Here is a 17,868-nt window from a genome sequence, read left to right on the forward strand (position 1 = left end):
CACTATGTGGGCCCATTATACTGTATGGAGCACTATGTGTGGTGCCTTATACGTTATGGAGCACTATGTGGGACCCTTTATATTGTATGGAACACTATGTGAGGCCTTTATGCTCTATAAATAACTATATGGTTCTATTTTACTGTATGGAGCACTATATGGGGATCATCATACTTTATGCATCATACTTTATGGAGCACTGTGTAGGCCATTATACTGTATTGAGCATATGTGGGCCCATTACACTGAATTGAGCATTATTCAAGGTATTTTATCCTTTGTTATTACATATTTAAATTAGGACATTGGGCAATATGCTTTTTAGTGCTATTGCCTAACATATTATATTATTCCAATATTTTATTCTAAGATCTTTTAATTAAAATGTACTGTTCATGGGACAACCCCTTTAAGTCTTTATCCACATGACAAAGTTAATCTTTAAATTTGAAGATAAGGAGAAACTTCCTCAATTGTAGACATTTTTGTAATAAATATCAAGGTTGGTTAGCAACTTTGTCCCAGCTATTACATGTGGTCCTTTGTGTATAAGAGTTTGACATCTCAGCTCTGCACTATGTCCTTCTTACATTGGAGTCTGTGTGTTTACCTTCCTTCTTTCAAGAACTATAACTTTTTTCATATTTCTATTGATATAGATATGTACAGATTTTTTTATTTTTCCACTAATGGAGCTGAGTGAGCACTTATTTTCTGCTTGGTGAGCTGATTTTTTAGGCCACATTCACACGTTCAGTATTTGGTCAGTATGCAGAAGTGGTGCATGTGTTTCTATGATACTTTTTCCTCTGATTGCTCCACTCCTGAAGATGACCCAGTGTTGATTTATAGATTGCAAAAGCTAATGCCCATGATACGGTATGAGTACCATGCTAGTAATTTGCTGTGCGTACCCTTACGAAAGTACTATGTAATCTATGAGACATTTAGGGCTGAAGAAAAGCTTGTTACAGAATGTTTTGATTTTCTTATGCGATTGCAAGCAATATCATTTGAGTGCAAAGAAATGCAATAAACCTCATATTGTTTTTCACCAAGAACTGTTCCTGTACTAAATAAGTGCCTACTGCTGAGCATGAATACCTGCAATTGGTGGATAATTCTGTCACGGCCTCAAAGAGCACAAAATTATTATTACAATTTAAAGTTGAATGTCCTGGGTACAGGCAGCTACAGCATTGCAAACTCAGTCTGAAAGCATGGTGGAGCTCGTTAAACAATTGATTGAGGCACAGCAACAGCTACAGCAGCAGCAGGAGCAGTATCAGCAGCAGTTACAGAATCACAGCAGTTACAGCAGCATCAACAGCAATAAATTCAGCATTAGTTGCAACAGCAGCAGATTGCTGTCCTGACAGAAGGTGTCCTGGCCAGGGAGACATTGCTTTGCTCCAGCTAAAGAGACCGTATGTGTTTGAAGCGAACAGTACGGGAGGCTTGAAAAAAATGACTCTAGAGGATGATATCTAAGCTTTCCTGACTATATTTTAGAGGGGAGTCAGACAGGGAAAAACTGCCCCCAGAGTAATGGGTGGAGGTTAGTGATGAGCAAATACTCGCACAAATAGTACATGAGAATTTCTCACTGTGATTGTTGGTGAAGTCACTGAGCTTGAACTATGGTGACCTCATCATTTACTTTTTCCCATGGTGCTATGGTCATGGCAGTTCAACCCAGCTTGGAATGCAGCCTCAGAGATCGAAGGTAACCTCGATGACGCTTGTCACTGACGCTGCGCTCACAGAGCTCATTTATTAGTGGTTCTCAGCATGGACGATTGCATCTTGGCACCATTCAGGTTGAAAACCATTAATCCTTCAGGAATGGATTTCGATGTGGGACAGAACGACGGACAGGTGAGGGATACTGTTGTTTTTTAATTTTAGTTTTGTGACAGGAAACAAGGGATTCAGTGGAATTAGGCATTAGGTGAGTATAACTGTGTTATTTTAATGGAAAAGTGTGTTTTGATTTATTTCTAATAAAGGACTTTATTCTGGCTGTGTCTTTATTTACCATATAACTATAGGATTAGAAATGGATACGTGTCTTATAGATGTCTCTCCATTAGTAATCCATGGGCTTAATGTTACTTGACAATACAAAGGTGACATCAATCCCACAAATACGAACCCCACTTGACACTGCTACAGGGCAAGTGGGAAGAGTCGGGCAAAGTGCCAGAATAGGCGCATCTAACAGATGCGCCTATTCTGGGTGGCTGCGGGCTGCTATTTTTAGGCTTGGGGGTCAATATATATGGCCCCTTACCAACCTGAGAATACCAGTCTCCAGCTATCTGCTTTAGGAAAGCTGGTTGTCAAAAATGGATTTATTGTGTTAACGATACCACAAAGGTAATTCTGGAAAACCGTATGTCCTTTACAAACTGCTCTTCCAGAAGAATAATTTATTCATATTTCTGCATTCCTGACTGACGCCGTGCTTGGGTGCTGTGACCATCAGGAGTGATAACAAGCAGGAGTCCACAGAAAATTTCTGATAAGATACAGATGGGATCTTCACAATTACAGGTACTTCAGCCAATCCAAATTAGGCCCAAGTTTGTCACAGGGATGGCTAGGGATATCCGGCATGTTCCCATCATCCAGAACTGGAACCGGGTAACTGTAGGGTACAGCATTGTTGTACATGGAGGTGTATTGAATATAATGACTGATGCAAGAAACAATAGCAGCCAAAATCCCGATGTCGATGGACACTGGAACGACGGGTTCTTTGTTCCAGGCTTTTTTGAGGAACGCTCCCACTCCTGCCAGCACCATTACACCCATCACCTGCGAAGCACACAGCACAGCAGTCTCCTTGACCCACAACGGGGACCCCGTGCTGTTTTTTAAATTATTTAAATTATTAAAATATACGGCATGGGGACTCCTTTATTTTTGATAACCAGCCTTGCTGAAATTGACAGCTGAGGGTTGCAGCCCCCAGCTGTCAGTTTTGTCTGGCTGGTTGTAGAAAATACAGGGGAACCTATGCCTGTTTTTTCATTTATTTATTTATAGTGCAGGAGGCTAATGAAGAATATTCCCATCAGCCGTTCCTGCTGTCACTGTTATTAGCAGCAGCAAGTGTAGGCTGATGGGTGTAATAGTTCCAAAATCCAATGCCTGCTGTTATTGTTCTCACTTGAATACAACTCTCATCATTCTCTCCTGCTTGTGCTGATCACCGGCAGAGTAGGGGAGAATGATGAAAGTTGTATTCATAACCAGGCGCCGGGGAACACCACTTATTGCATTGCCACTTCCCTGGCGCCTGCTGTGTGGTACTGATGCAACACATGGACGACACATGGTTGTGCCACACGTATTACACAGATGGACACTGACATTTCTGGTATTGATTTGGTTATCTCAAGCGCTGTGGGAAAAATTCTATTGACGCTCGCACTGACGTCAGATAGGTGAAGTGAGTTCATTGGCTGTGAACTCCCAGGACCTTTCTGATGGCAACGGGAGCGAGAGAACTTTCTCACGCTTACAGTGCCATCAGACAGGGAATAGGAGTTCACAGGGAGACACTGAGCAGTGGCAGCAGACACTGTTCAGTGTCTCTACTGGATGACAGGCTGAATGGTCGCATCATGCAACCATGTAGCCTGCCATCTACATGGAGCAGAGCTAGACCTGTTGCGGGACAAACGGATTATCATCTTCACTGTGGAAAGGTGAGGAAAATTTTTGTTTTTATTTAAACTGTTTTGCGGGAGAAAATGACGTCGGTAAAATAGGTAATTTTGTAAGCATGGTTTAATTAAGATGTATTAAAGGAGTCTGTGTCATTCTTTCAATTAAAGGACTTTTTTTCTGGTGTCTGTTTTTATACATATGACTATGGGGTTAGTAATGGGAGGTGTCTTATTGACATTTCTCCATTACTAACCTCTGGGCTTGATGTCACCTGACAATACAAAGGCGACATCAACCCCCCAACTGTCATCCCACTTGCCATCTCTACAGGGCAAATGGGAAGAGCGAGGCTAAGTGCCAGAATTGGCAAACCTTATGGATGCACCTTTTCTGGGGTGACTTATAGCTGATGTTTTTAGCTGGGGTAGTATCCATGGCCCCATACTAGGCTATTAATATCAGCCCGCAGCTGTCTTCCTAGCCTTTGCTGGTTATTAATTATAAGGGGACCCTCCATCATTTTTTAGGGATCTCCCATTTTAATAGCCAGTAAAGGCTCAGTATACATCTGTGAGCTGATATTAATAGCTTGGAAAGCTCCATGGGTATTACTCCCTTCCCAGGCTATAAGCATATGTCCCAAGCAGTTGGCTTTCCTGCTGCTGGTTAAGAAAATTATGCGGGAGTCCACACAATTTTCAGAAAAATAATCTTTTAATAATTAAATACATGTACAATAAGCTGCACACACTGCACAAATTGTATATGTCACTGACATCTATTTATCTATCTTTTCTATGTATATACTGCATGTAATCCATCTGTTCTATGCTGTCAACTCCTGCTGTGAGTTTACAGTACACTGTTGTTGAATTGCCAGCTTTTCTTCTATCAATCTATCTATGTAACATGTATATATTTTTATATATATATATATATATATATATATATACATATATATATACTGTATATATATACTGTGTTTGTGTGTGATTAACTGACATTTACATATCTATCTATTATATGTGTACATACTGTATGTAATCTGTTTATTTCATCCTGCCGACTTCTGCTGTGATTTTACTGTACGTGGCTGATGAAATGCCGGCTTTTCATCTATTGAGCGATAGGCATGCAGTCATCTTCTCCATACTGTTCCCATTTAGTTTTAGCACTTTCACATCCATTTCAGCTTTTTTCTCATGCCCCAGATCTGTTTGCAGTATTTGATTTGTTACCTGTATACCATTTTCCATCTGGGGTTACTACCTGGGCTACCCACTTTTTTTGCCTGTTCTTGTGGTAATATACTTTTCTGTTAATACCTGTTTTTATAATGTTTAACCCCTTAACGACTGCCGATACGCCTTTTAACGGCGGCCGCTAAGGGTACTTAATCCACAGCGCCGTTAATTAACGGCGCTGTGGAAAAAGTGAATAGCGCCCCCCAGAGTCGGATTTTCTCTGGGGTCTCGGTTGCCGAGGGTAGCCGAGACCCCAGAGAACATGATTCGGGGGGTTTTTACCGACCCCCGAGTTGCGATCGCCGGTAATTAACCGTTTACCGGCGGTCGCAACAAAAAAAAAAAAACGCGATTTGCCGTTTAATTTCTCTGTCCTCCGATGTGATCGCACATCGGAGGACAGAGACATGTGGTCCCCGATGGCCCCCAATAGCCCCCCGATACTTACCTACCTCCCCCGGAGCTCCTCGTGGGTCCCCATGGGCGCCGCCATCTTTTTTCCGGGAAAAAATGGCGGGCGCATGCGCAGTGCGCCCGCCGCCCGGCACCCGGATGTTCTTTGGGGTCTCGGCTGCCGGGGGTAGCCGAGACCCCAAAGAACATGATCGGGGTCGGTTTGCACCGACCCCTACTTTGCGATCGCCGGTAATTAACAGTTTACCGGCGACCGCAAAAAAAAAAAAAAGCGATCAGTTATTTCTCTGTCCTCTGATGTGATCGCACATCAGAGGACAGAGAAATAGGGGGATTCGGGGACCCTATCATACTCACCCGGGGTCCCTGGGTCCTCTTCTGTCTTCTCCTGCCAGCCGGCTTTTTCATCATGGCGGGCGCATGCGCAGTGCGCCCGCCATCTGCTGCCATCTGCCGGCCGGCAGGAGAAGACAAGTTGGGGCTAAAATTAGGGTTAGGGTTAGGGTTAGGGTTAGGGTTAGAGTTAGGGTTAGGGTTAGGGTTAGGGTTAGAGTTAGGGTTAGGGTTAGAGTTAGGGTTAGGGTTAGGGTTAGGGTTAGGGTTAGGGCTAAATTTAGGGTTAGGGTTAGGGCTAGGGTTAGGGTTAGGCTACTTTCACACTAGCGTTTTTTGGCTTCCGTCGCAATGCGTCGTTGGAGAAAAAACGCATCCTGCAAAAGTGCTTGCAGGATGCGTTTTTTCTCCATTGGCTTGCATTAGCGACGCATTGCGACGGATTGCCACATGTCGCATCCGTCGTGCGACGGATGCGTCGTGCTTCGGCGGACCGTCGACACAAAAAAAACTACATGTAACTTTTTTGTGCGACGTGTCCGCCATTTCCGACCGCGCATGCGTGGCCGGAACTCCGCCTCCGCTCCCCGCACCTCACAATGGGGCAGCGGATGCGTTGAAAAAACAGCATCCGCTGCACCCGTTGTGCGGCGCTTACAACGCTAGCGTCGGTACGTCGGCCCGACACACTGCGATGGGCCGAGTACGACGCTAGTGTGAAAGTAGCCTTAGGCTTCTTTCACACTTGCATCGGTACGGGGCGGTCGCAATGCGTCGGCCCGATGTACCGACGCACGTTGTGAAAATTGTGCACAACGTGGGCAGCGGATGCAGTTTTTCAACGCATCCGCTGCCCAGTCTATGTCCTGGGGAGGAGGGGGCAGAGTTACGGCCACACATCCGCGGAAATGGCGGACGCGACGTACAAAAAAAAGGTTACATTGAACTTTTTTTGTGACGACGGGGGCTAAAGTTATGGTTAGGGTTGGGGCTAAAGTTAGGGTTGGGGCTAAAGTTAGGGTTAGAGTTGGGATTAGGGTTAGGGTTTGGATTAGGGTTGGGATTAGTGTTACGTTTGGGATTAGGGTTGGGATTAGGGTTAGGGTTGGGATTAGGGTTAGGGGTGTGTTGGATTTAGGGTTTTGATTAGGGTTATGGTTAGGGTTGAGATTAGGGCTGTTTTGGGGTTAGGGTTGTGATTAGGATTATGGATCGGGTTGAGATTAGGGTTAGGGCTGTGTTGGGGTTAGGGTTGGAGTTAGAATTGGGGGGTTTCCACTGTTTAGGTACATCAGGGGGTCTCCAAACACGACAGCCAATTTTGCGCTAAAAAAGTCAAATGGTACTCCCTCCCTTCTGAGCTCTGCCGTGCGCCCAAACAGTGGTTTACCCCCACATATGGGGCATCAGCGTACTCGGGATAAATTGGACAACAACTTTTGGGGTCCAATTTCTCCTGTTACCCTTGTGAAAATAAAAACTTGGGGGCTAAAAATCTTTTTTGTTGGAAAAAAATATATTTTTTTATTTTCACTACTCTGCATTATAAATTTCTGTGAAGCACTTGAGCTTTCAAAGTTCTCACCACATATCTAGATAAGTTCCTTAGGGAGTCTAGTTTCCAAAATGTGGTCACTTGTGGAGGTTTCTACTGTTTAGGTACATTAGGGGTCTGCAAACGCAACATAACGCCCGCAGACAATTCTATCAAAGTCTGCATTCCAAAATGGCGCTCCTTCCCTTCCGAGCTCTGTCGTGCGCCCAAACAGTGGTTTACCCCCACATATGGGGTACCAGCATACTCAGGACAAATTGGACAACAACTTTTGGGGTCCAATTTCTCTTGTTACCCTTGTGAAAATAAAAATTTGGGGGCTAAAAAAATATTTTTTGTGGGAAAAAAAATATTTTTTATTTTCACTACTCTGCATTATAAACTTCTGTGAAGCACTTGGGCATTCAAAGTTCTCACCACATATCTAGATAAGTTCCTTGGGGGGTCTATTTTCCAAAATAGGGTCACTTGTTGGGGGTTTCTACTGTTTAGGTACATTAGGGGTCTGCAAAGGCAACATAACGCCCGCAGACAATTCTATCAAAGTCTGCATTCCAAAATGGCACTCCTTCCCTTCCGAGCTCTGCCGTGCGCCCAAACAGTGGTTTACCCCCACATATGGGGTACCAGCATACTCAGGACAAATTGGACAACAACTTTTGGGGTCCAATTTCTCTTGTTACCCTTGTGAAAATAAAAATTTGGGGGCTAAAAAAATATTTTTTGTGGGAAAAAAAATATTTTTTATTTTCACTACTCTGCATTATAAACTTCTGTGAAGCACTTGGGCATTCAAAGTTCTCACCACATATCTAGATAAGTTCCTTGGGGGGTCTATTTTCCAAAATGGGGTCACTTGTTGGGGGTTTCTACTGTTTAGGTACATTAGGGGTCTGCAAAGGCAACATAACGCCCGCAGACAATTCTATCAAAGTCTGCATTCCAAAATGGCACTCCTTCCCTTCCGAGCTCTGCCGTGCGCCCAAACAGTGGTTTACCCCCACATATGGGGTACCAGCATACTCAGGACAAATTGGACAACAACTTTTGGGGTCCAATTTCTCTTGTTACCCTTGTGAAAATAAAAACTTGGGGGCTAAAAAATCTTTATTGTTAAAAAATATATATTTTTTATTTTCACGACTCTGCATTATAAACTTCTGTGATGCACTTGGGCATTCAAAGTTCTCACTACACATCTAGATAAGTTCCATGGGGGGTCTAGTTTCCAAAATGGGGTCACTTTTGGGGGGTTTCTGCTGTTTAAGCACATCAGGGGCTCTCCAAACGCGACATGGCGTCGGATCTCAATTCCAGTCAATTTTGCATTGAAAAGTCAAATGGCGCTCCTTTGCTTCCGAGCTCAGCCATGCGCCCAAACAGTGGTTTACCCCCACATATGGGGTGTCGGCGTACTCAAGACAAATTGTACAACAGCTTCTGGGGTCCATTTTCTCCTGTTACCCTTGGTAAAATAAAAATTTGGAGGCAAAAAGATCATTTTTGTAGAAAAAATGCGATTTTTTTATTTTCACGGCTCTACGTTATAAACTTCTGTGAAGCACCTGGGGGTTTAAAGTGCTCACCACACATCTAGATAAGTTCCTTAAGGGGTCTAGTTTCCAAAATGGTGTCATATGTGGGGGGTCTCTACTGTTTAGGCACATCAGCGGCTCTCCAAACGTGACATGGCGTCCGATCTCAATTCCAGCCAATTCTACATTGAAAAAGTAAAACGACACTCCTTCTCTTCCAAGCTCTGCGGTGCGCCCAAACAGTGGTTTACCCCCATATATGGGGTATCGACGTACTCAGGAGAAATTGCACAACAACTTTTGTGGTCTAATTTCTCCTGTTACCCTTGAGAAAATAAAAATTTGGGGGCAAAAAATCATTTTTGTAGAAAAAATGAGATTTTTTATTTTCACGGCTCTACGTTATAAACTTCTGTGAAGCACTTGGGGGTTCAAAGTGCTCACCACACATCTAGATAAGTTCCTTAAGGGGTCTAGTTTCCAAAATGGTATCACTTGTGGGGGGTTTCCACTGTTTAGGCACATCAGGGACTCTCCAAACGCGACATGGCATCCGATCTCAATTCCAGCCAATTCTGCATTGAAAAAGTCAAACGGTGCTCCTTCACTTCCAAGCTCTGCGGTGCGCCCAAACAGTGGTTTACCTCCACATATGGGGTATCGACGTACTCAGGAGAAATTGCGCAACAACTTTTGTGGTCTAATTTCTCCTGTTACCCTTGTGAAAATAAGAATTTGTGGGCGAAAAAATCATTTTTGTGAAAACAAATGCGATTTTTTATTTTCACGGCTCTACGTTATAAACTTCTGTAAAGCACTTGGGGGTTCAAAGTGCTCACCACACATCTAGATAAGTTCCTTGGGGGGTCTAGTTTCCAAAATGGTGTCACTTGTGGGGGGTTTCCACTGTTTAGGCACATTAGGGGCTCTCCAAACGCGACATGGCGTCCGATCTCAATTCCAGCCAATTCTGCATTGAAACAGTCAAACGGTGCTCCTTCACTTCCAAGCTCTGCAGTGCGCCCAAACAGTGGTTTACCTCCACATATGGGGTATCGGTGTACTCAGGAAAAATTGCACAACAAAATTTGTGGTTAAATTTCTGTTTTTACACTTGTGAAAATTAAAAAAAATGGTTCTGAAGTAAAATGTTTGCAAAAAAAAGTAAAATGTTCATTTTTTTCTTCCACATTATTTTAGTTCCTGTGAAGTACGTAAAGGGTTAATAAACTTCTTGAATGTGGTTTTGAGCAGCTTGAGGGGTGTAGTTTTTAGAATGGTGTCACACTTGGTTATTTTCTATCATATAGACCCCTCAAAATCACTTCAAAGGTGATGTGGTCCCTAAAAAAAACATGGTGTTGTAAAAATGAGAAATTGCTGGTCAACTTTTAACCCTTATAACTCCCTAACAAAAAAAAAAATTGTTTCCAAAATTGTGCTGATGTAAAGTAGACATGTGAGAAATGTTATTTATTAACTATTTTTTGTGACATATCTCTCTGATTTAAGGGCATAAAAATACAAAGTTTGAAAATTGCAAAATTTTAAAAATTTTCGCCATATTTCCATTTTTTTCATAAATAATCGCAAGTAATATCGAAGAAATGTTACCACTATCTTGAAGTACAACATGTCACGAAAAAACAGTCTCAGAATCAGCGGGATCCGATAAAGCGTTCCAGAGTTATAACCTCATAAAGTGACACTGGTCAGAATTGTAAAAATTGGCTCGGTCATTAAGTACCAAATTGGCTCTGTCACTAAGGGGTTAATAAAGTTTATGTGTAAATTTTACTGGCATAATGTGAAGGTGTTTTTTTTGGTGATTTATGATTATTTACTTCATGGCCCTATGTGGAGGATATATTTAGGTGTTTATGTAATATGAATACAAATATATATGTGTGAGTCACTGACATCTATATATCTATGAATTCTATGTGTATATATCTATTCTATTCTAACCTGTCACTCTGTGATTTTACTGAATGCTGCACACAAATTGCCAGCTTTTATTCTATCTTTTACCGAATGTTACTGACTTTTTCAGATTTTAAGAAAAAAACTCCTGTTACCGATCACGAATCCAAATGTACCATATTCGTGCTGAATATATGTTAGGTGATCATTTTCTGAACATATTCACTCGTGTCTAGTCATAACCATGGACACTTTAGCTACTTCAATGCACTGCACATGGGGTAAGTGACAAAGCAAATCAAAAGGGCTGTATTACATTTCTAATTGGAGGCATTTGCTAATACTATTATTATTATTATTATTATTATTATTAGTGTTATTAATAAACCTACTGCATGTTGGGACAGGATCTTTTTATGGGAATACTCATTAAATCCTGGTGATCAGGTACTTGTGTTAGTGCCCAAAGTTGAGAGAAAGTTCTTTACTTAGTGACAGGGACCCTATAAGGTGGTGGAAAAGGGGAGATAAATTAGCTATAAAGAACACTTACCAGGGAAAAGGAAATCCTTCCCCATATATTATGGCAACTTGCTAAAACCCTGCAAGTATAGAAACTCACTCAAAACCATTGCTTGTTGGCCCAGTCAGAGTCCAACATTGCAGGTGTCAAAGTTGAAGAAATTTTGCCTCCTTCCCAAGGCTGAAAATTGTTATCCAAAAATAGGGGCAAGTTCTTGGAGTTACTCGATAACCCTCGTGTATTCAAGCATGATCTTCCCACTGGGGTTAATTTAAAGCCATGTAGGCTCTGTGTGCTGGCAAACAGTGCCTAGTCCCTGGCTTTGGACATGGGGGTATATAGGAATGCCAGGTTAAAGCCTAGCACTTGAGGTCCTGATTACGTGCACCTAGTTAGCTATGTTTAGATGAGGTAGTGAAAACACAGCACTCATACAATAATAGGATGGGAGGGGCTCAAGTAGGGCGTCCAGCCCCAAATTGTCCAAAATTAGAAAAGACCTTGGCACTCAAGTGGTATTGTGGCTTGAAAAAACAAATTATTTATTGTGCATCCATAAAGCAACATGATTGAACATTTTCAGTCCACATCCGGACCTTCATCAGAACAAATTTACTGGTATAGTCGTTATTATCAGTGTCCTGTCGTTTGCAGATCCAATGGTTTTAGGTTGCCTGGATGCTTAGAAATGTCCTGTGTGCAGCAGCGCAGAGCGGTACACGACCAGAGTCACTGGAGAAGAGCGCTATGTTTAGAGTCAGGTCCTGTGTGTTTTTAGTAAGCCAGCTGGGGTGAGCTGAACAGTCTGTGTGTTGGAGCTGGTTTGTGACAAGCAAATGTAAGCTGTCTGGGAGGTGAGCAATTCTCTGTGGTAGTGGAGCTGAAGAGAAGCCAGTGTTGATTTACAGACTTTGCCAGGGACAATCTAATGTAATTCTGTGGTTTGAGTACAACCATGCTAATGTACCGCTCTTACCCTAACAAAAGGACTCTGTGGCATATTATACATTTTTATACATTTTGGACTGAAGATCTGAAGACTGATTTTAGTATGCTTGAGAAAGCATTTTCATTTGCAGAGTGGAAAAATGCAATAAACCTTACCTTGATTTGCACCAAGACCTGTGCCTGTATGTTAAAATTATTTTTTTTTAACCCCCTCCATTATGTCGGTGATCTGGAGAGACATCAGTGCACAATAAGCATGACAATTTCCCATCTGATTTCACGACATCTGATTTCGTCAGATTTGTATATAAGGCATAACTCATCTTATACATGAATTCTGTAAGTGGACTATAAACTTGCTATCAATGAGAATAAATAAAAAGTTATCATCTACTAAAAACAGGCAAGCTAAAAATTTTACTCTGTTATTACTAAACTGTACTGGAACTAAAAAATGGCAAATAATTTTTTGACAATTTGTGAAAAAAAATAATGATTCATATTAATCAATGTCTTTATTTTACTGGAATTTCATCTTATGTTACTGAAATTTTAATGCATTCATTGATAAAAAGTATTTCTTTTGCGATATTATTCTGTTTTTTTTTTTTATAGCTGACGCCTTGATTATCTGGATTGCACATTAGCTGTGGTCTCTCACTTGAGCCATGGCCTTAAATTTAACCAAAGGGAAATCTGTGTTCCCCATGTGTTTGCTTGGGACTCTTCTTAGTACTTTCCTTTACGTACATACTTTAATTAAAACAAAAGCAAAAAAAAAAAAAAAAGTCTACATCTAAACTGTCTAGGTATACTCGAGCATTTACAGTACATTTATCTCTAATTTAGTGGAAGCATAAATTTTAAATAAAATTGAAGTGAATCTGAATTAATTTGCCTGGAGGGCTTTAGCACATGCTAATACTGTAATAAAGTGAATCTGATAGGCTTTGAATAGCAGTCATTCCTATAATATCATGGCATTGAGGAATAGTTCAAATGTCAAAATTTGCATCATATTTTCAATGTAATGTGATCATAAATGACTATTGTATACTAATGAGGAAATGTATTTTGCCTGTAGCAAGTAGAAAAAAATAATAGTGCATAGCAGATGTGCATGCTGATGCCCTACTATGATCCAAGAACAATGTGATGTAATTGTTAAGCATTACCAATTAGGTGTTGGCTTTGTTGTCTCACAAAAGGTGAGGAGCATGGATAATGTTTCTTCTAACGATCAGATGTATATTACAAGAATTTCAATACTTTGATATGCTAAAATGCTTCTATGGTATTAAGTCATGAGATATGGAAAAACAAATTTTTCACTATATCTTCATTTTCCAAGTTCAGTTTTTCTCTCCATGTTGTTATTATTCTGAATATAACAGCCAAGACAATACAGTACTGTGTTAGCGACAGATGATGTGACAATGTCCTTTGCCTTAAAGAGCATCTGTCACCAAAATACTCGTTCACTGTGTTTTTGCACAAATCAGAGTTAAATTATATAATATATATATTTAGCTCTATCTCTGCCCGGCTTTTAGACATTTAAAAAAATACATCTACTTGACAAGGTCTTACAGTGAGGATAAACACTTAGATCTCGAATTTAAGAAAGTCCCATTCCCCATAGTTTCACATTTTTAAAGGAACTTTTACTATAAAAGATGATAAAACACAACAAAAAGGTCGAAACGTTGTGACAAGTGTACAACTGTACAAATAAAAAGAGCAATTGTTAAAAGACAAAATGTAAAAAAATCATAATTCACATATAAAAAAACTAATATTGTGTTACATATAAGCTGTGCTAAGAAAATAAACAATAGAAATGCCAAATATTAAAACAAGAAAAAATCAGGGGCAAGTGATTCAACCTGGCAATGGACACAAGAGAAAATTAGCAAGAAATGGGAAAGCTCAGTTGATGGCTTTTAATCCATGTACCAGTGGCGTATCCAGGGGGGGGCAGCCGGGGCATGTGCCCCGGGTGCAGCCGACAGGGGGGCGTCAGCGGGCTGCCTGATGATGCGGCTGTCCAAGGAGGCTCCTCGTCGAGTCATACCCAGGGGTGAGTCGGCTGGGGAGGGGAGCGGGGACTGTCTAATTATACTCACCTACTCCTGGCGTGGTCCCTGCAGGTCCCTGGCTCCCTGGCGCCCCTGCTTCTCCCTGTACTGAGCGGTCTCATGGTACCGCTCATTACAGTAATGAATATGTGGCTCCACCTCCCTCACAGAAGTTTATAATGTAGAGCCGTGAAAATAAAAAATCACATTTTTTCTACAAAAATGATCTTTTTGCCCCCAAATTTTTATTTTCACAAGTGTAAAAGGAGAAATTAGACCACAAAAGTTGTTTTTCAATTTCTCCTGAGTACGTCGATACCTCATATGTGGGGGTAAACCACTGTTTGGGTGCACTGCAGAGCTTGGAAGAGAAGGAGTGCTGTTTTACTTTTTCAATGTAGAATTGGCTGGAATTGAGACGGAATCAGACACCATGTCGCGTTTGGAGAGCCCCTGATGTGCCTAAACAGTAGAAACCCCCCACAAGTGACCCCATTTTGGAAACTAGACCCCTTAAGGAACTTATCCAGATGTGTGGTGAGCACTTTAAACCCCCAAGTGCTTCACAGAAATTTATAAAGTAGAGCCGTGAAAATAAAAAATCCTTTTTTTTCCTCAAAAATAATTTTTTTAGTCTGCAATTTTTTATTTTCTCAAGGGTAACAGGAAACATTGGACCCCAAAATCTGTTGACCAGTTTGTCCTGAGTATGCTGATACCCCATATGTGGGGGGGCACTGTTTGGCCACCCATCTGGGCTTGGAAGGGAAGGAGCGCCGCTTGGAATGCAGACTTTGATGGGATGGTCTGCAGGCGTTATCTTGCGTTTGCAGAGCCCCTGATGTGCCTAAACAGTAGAAACCCCCACAGGTGACCCCATTTTGGAAACTAGACCCCCCGTGGAACTTATCTAGATGTGTGGTGAGAACTTTGAATGCCCAAGTGCTTCACAGAAGTTTTTAATGCAGAGTCGTGAACATAAAAAATATTTTTTTTCCACAAAAAAGATTTTTTAGCCCCCAAGTTTTTATTTTCACAAGGGTAACAAGACAAATTGGACCCCAAAAGTTGTTGTCCAATTTGTCCTGAGTATGCTGGTAACCCATGTGTGGGGGGGACCACTGTTTGGGCGCACGGCAGAGCTCGGAAGGGAAGGAGCGCCGTTTTGGAATGCAGACTTTGATAGAATGGTCTGCGGGCGTTATGTTGCGTTTGCAGAGCCCCGACGTACCTAAACAGTAGAAACCCCCCACAAGTGACCCCATTTTGGAAACTAGACCCCCCAAGAACTTATCTAGATATGTGGTGAGAACTTTGAATGCCCAAGTGCTTCACAGAAGTTTATAATGCAGAGTCGTGAAAATAAAAAATATTTTTTTTTCACAAAAAAGATTTTTTAGCCCCAAGTTTTTATTTTCACAAGGGTAATAGGAGAAATTGGTCCCCAAAAGTTGTTGTCCAATTTATCCCGTGTACGCTGATGCCCTATATGTGGGGGTAAACAACTTTTTGGGTGCACGGCAGGGCTCAGAAGGGAGGGAGCACCATTTGACTTTTTGAGCGCAAAATTGGCTTTTGTGTTTGGAGACTCCCTGATGTACCTAAACAGTGGAAACCCCCCAATTATAACTCCAACCCTAACCCCAACACACCCCTAACCCTAATCCCAACCCGATCCATAATCCTAATCACAACCTTAACGATAATCACAACTCTAACCCCAAAACAACCCTAATCTCAACCCTAACCATAACCCTAATCAAAACCCTAAATCCAACACACTCCTAATCCTAATCTCAACCCTAATCTCAAACCTAACACTAATTCAAATACACCCTAATGCTAATCCCAACCCCTAACCTTAACCCTAATCCCAAACCTAACCCTAATCCCAAATGTAACCCTAATGCCAACCCTAACCCTAATACCAACCCTAACCCTAGCCCTAACCCTAACCCTAGCCCTAGCCCTAAATTTAGCCCCAACCCTAACCCTAACCGTAGCCCTAACTTTAGCCCCAACCCTAAACCTAGCCCTAACCCTAGCCCTAACCCTAAATTTAGCCCCAACCCTAACCCTAACCCTAGCCCTAACCCTAACACCCCGGCAGCCGAGACCCCAAAGATCTTCCGGGTGCCAGCCGGCGGGTGCACTTCGCATGCACCCACCATTTTTTGGCTGGAACAAGATGGCGGCGCCCATCGGGATCCACGAGGAGCACCGGGGGAGACAGATGAGTATCGGGGCGATCGGGGACCCCATTTCTCTGTCCTCTGATGTGCGATCACATCAGAGGACAGAACTTAAATGGGAAATTGCGGGTTTTTTGTGATTGCCAGTAAACGGTTAATTACCGGTGATCGCAAGCCGGGGGTCAGTAAAAAAAACCCCGAATCATGTTCTCTGAGGTCTCGGCTACCCCGGCAACCAAGACCCCAGAGAAAATCCAACTCTGGGGGGCTCTATTCACTTTTTCCACATTAATTAACGGCGCTGTGGTTTAAGTACCCTTAACTGCCACCGTTAAAAGGTGTATCGGCGGTCGTTGAGGGGTTAAATCATTTTTATAATGCTGCATTTACACATCCGTATCCATTGGTCTCCTTACCGGAACTTAAAAGCCTCCTCATGCAGTATATACCTATTGAGGTTGTAGAAAATCTGTGCATGATGTTATATACTTGGACCATGACTCACAGATGTATGAATGAGGCACTCTGCTGTTTCCATAATGAGAGTTGAACTGAAGTAGATCACATGATTACCACAGTTCTATACAAAGTCCTCCTCACTGCTGCGGCAGGAAGGGCAATCAGAACTCCTGCATTAGTAGTCAGCAATGCATACAGTGGGACCACCATAAACGTAATACTTATAAAAGATGTTTGTAGTATTACTCCTCTATTGTTATCCATGATTTTGAGTAACTTGTTATATGATAGTAAGGGTATGTTCACACTGATTTCTTGATTTCTGTCATTTTTTGTGATTTTTTAACAGTTTTTGATACTATTGTTTATGTATTTTAATTCTGTGGTCAAGTTTGGAGTATTTTTTAGACAATAACTTTTTGAGAATTGTCAGGATGCTTTTATAAAAGAACATCAACAGTACCATTTTCGGAACAACTTAATGTTACTGAACATGGGAATATTGTTGTTTCTTTTTTAATCAGTGTATTTATTGTAAAGATGTTAACAAATTATTGATTCAATTGTCATGTCTTTAGCATTAATTGAAATGACAGCAGTAATGACGCAGGGGTAGAGAAATCAGATTATTCACTTGCTTGACAGCTAATTGTTTGCTTTCAAGGCCCCTGAAATGTTTAAACATTTAGCAGGTGTCGAAATAATCTGCAAAAGTTTACTCTGGGAGAAGGTATGTTAAATATAAACATTAACAGATTTCAGGATAATGATCTTGACAGTAATTTAACATTTTGCTGTTTGCATTCATTTCATATTCAGATTGAGTGGCTGTTTCATTATAATATGTTAGTCTCTAAAGGCTATTTCATTTGATGATGAAATAGAAGATAGAGATATCTTGCTATGCAGAGACTTAAACGTTCACAAGAATTTCATATTCACATTTAACTTCAGGTTTTATCTGTTTCGATTACATAATTATATAA

General features: G+C 41.5%; 1 long non-coding RNA gene and 1 pseudogene across 1 annotated transcript in view; one reads left to right on the top strand and one right to left on the bottom strand.

Annotated features, from left to right (window-relative positions):
* The window catches only part of LOC143818413 (uncharacterized), a 185,639-nt gene that overhangs the window by 15,980 nt on the left and 151,791 nt on the right, over nt 1-17,868 (top strand). The gene's annotated exons all lie outside the window — the stretch shown is intronic.
* Nucleotides 2,551-2,808, bottom strand: LOC143818412 (NADH dehydrogenase [ubiquinone] 1 alpha subcomplex subunit 3 pseudogene; annotated as a pseudogene).

Source organism: Ranitomeya variabilis, chromosome 3 (genome assembly GCF_051348905.1).
Source record: "Ranitomeya variabilis isolate aRanVar5 chromosome 3, aRanVar5.hap1, whole genome shotgun sequence".
Taxonomy (NCBI): domain Eukaryota; kingdom Metazoa; phylum Chordata; class Amphibia; order Anura; family Dendrobatidae; genus Ranitomeya; species Ranitomeya variabilis.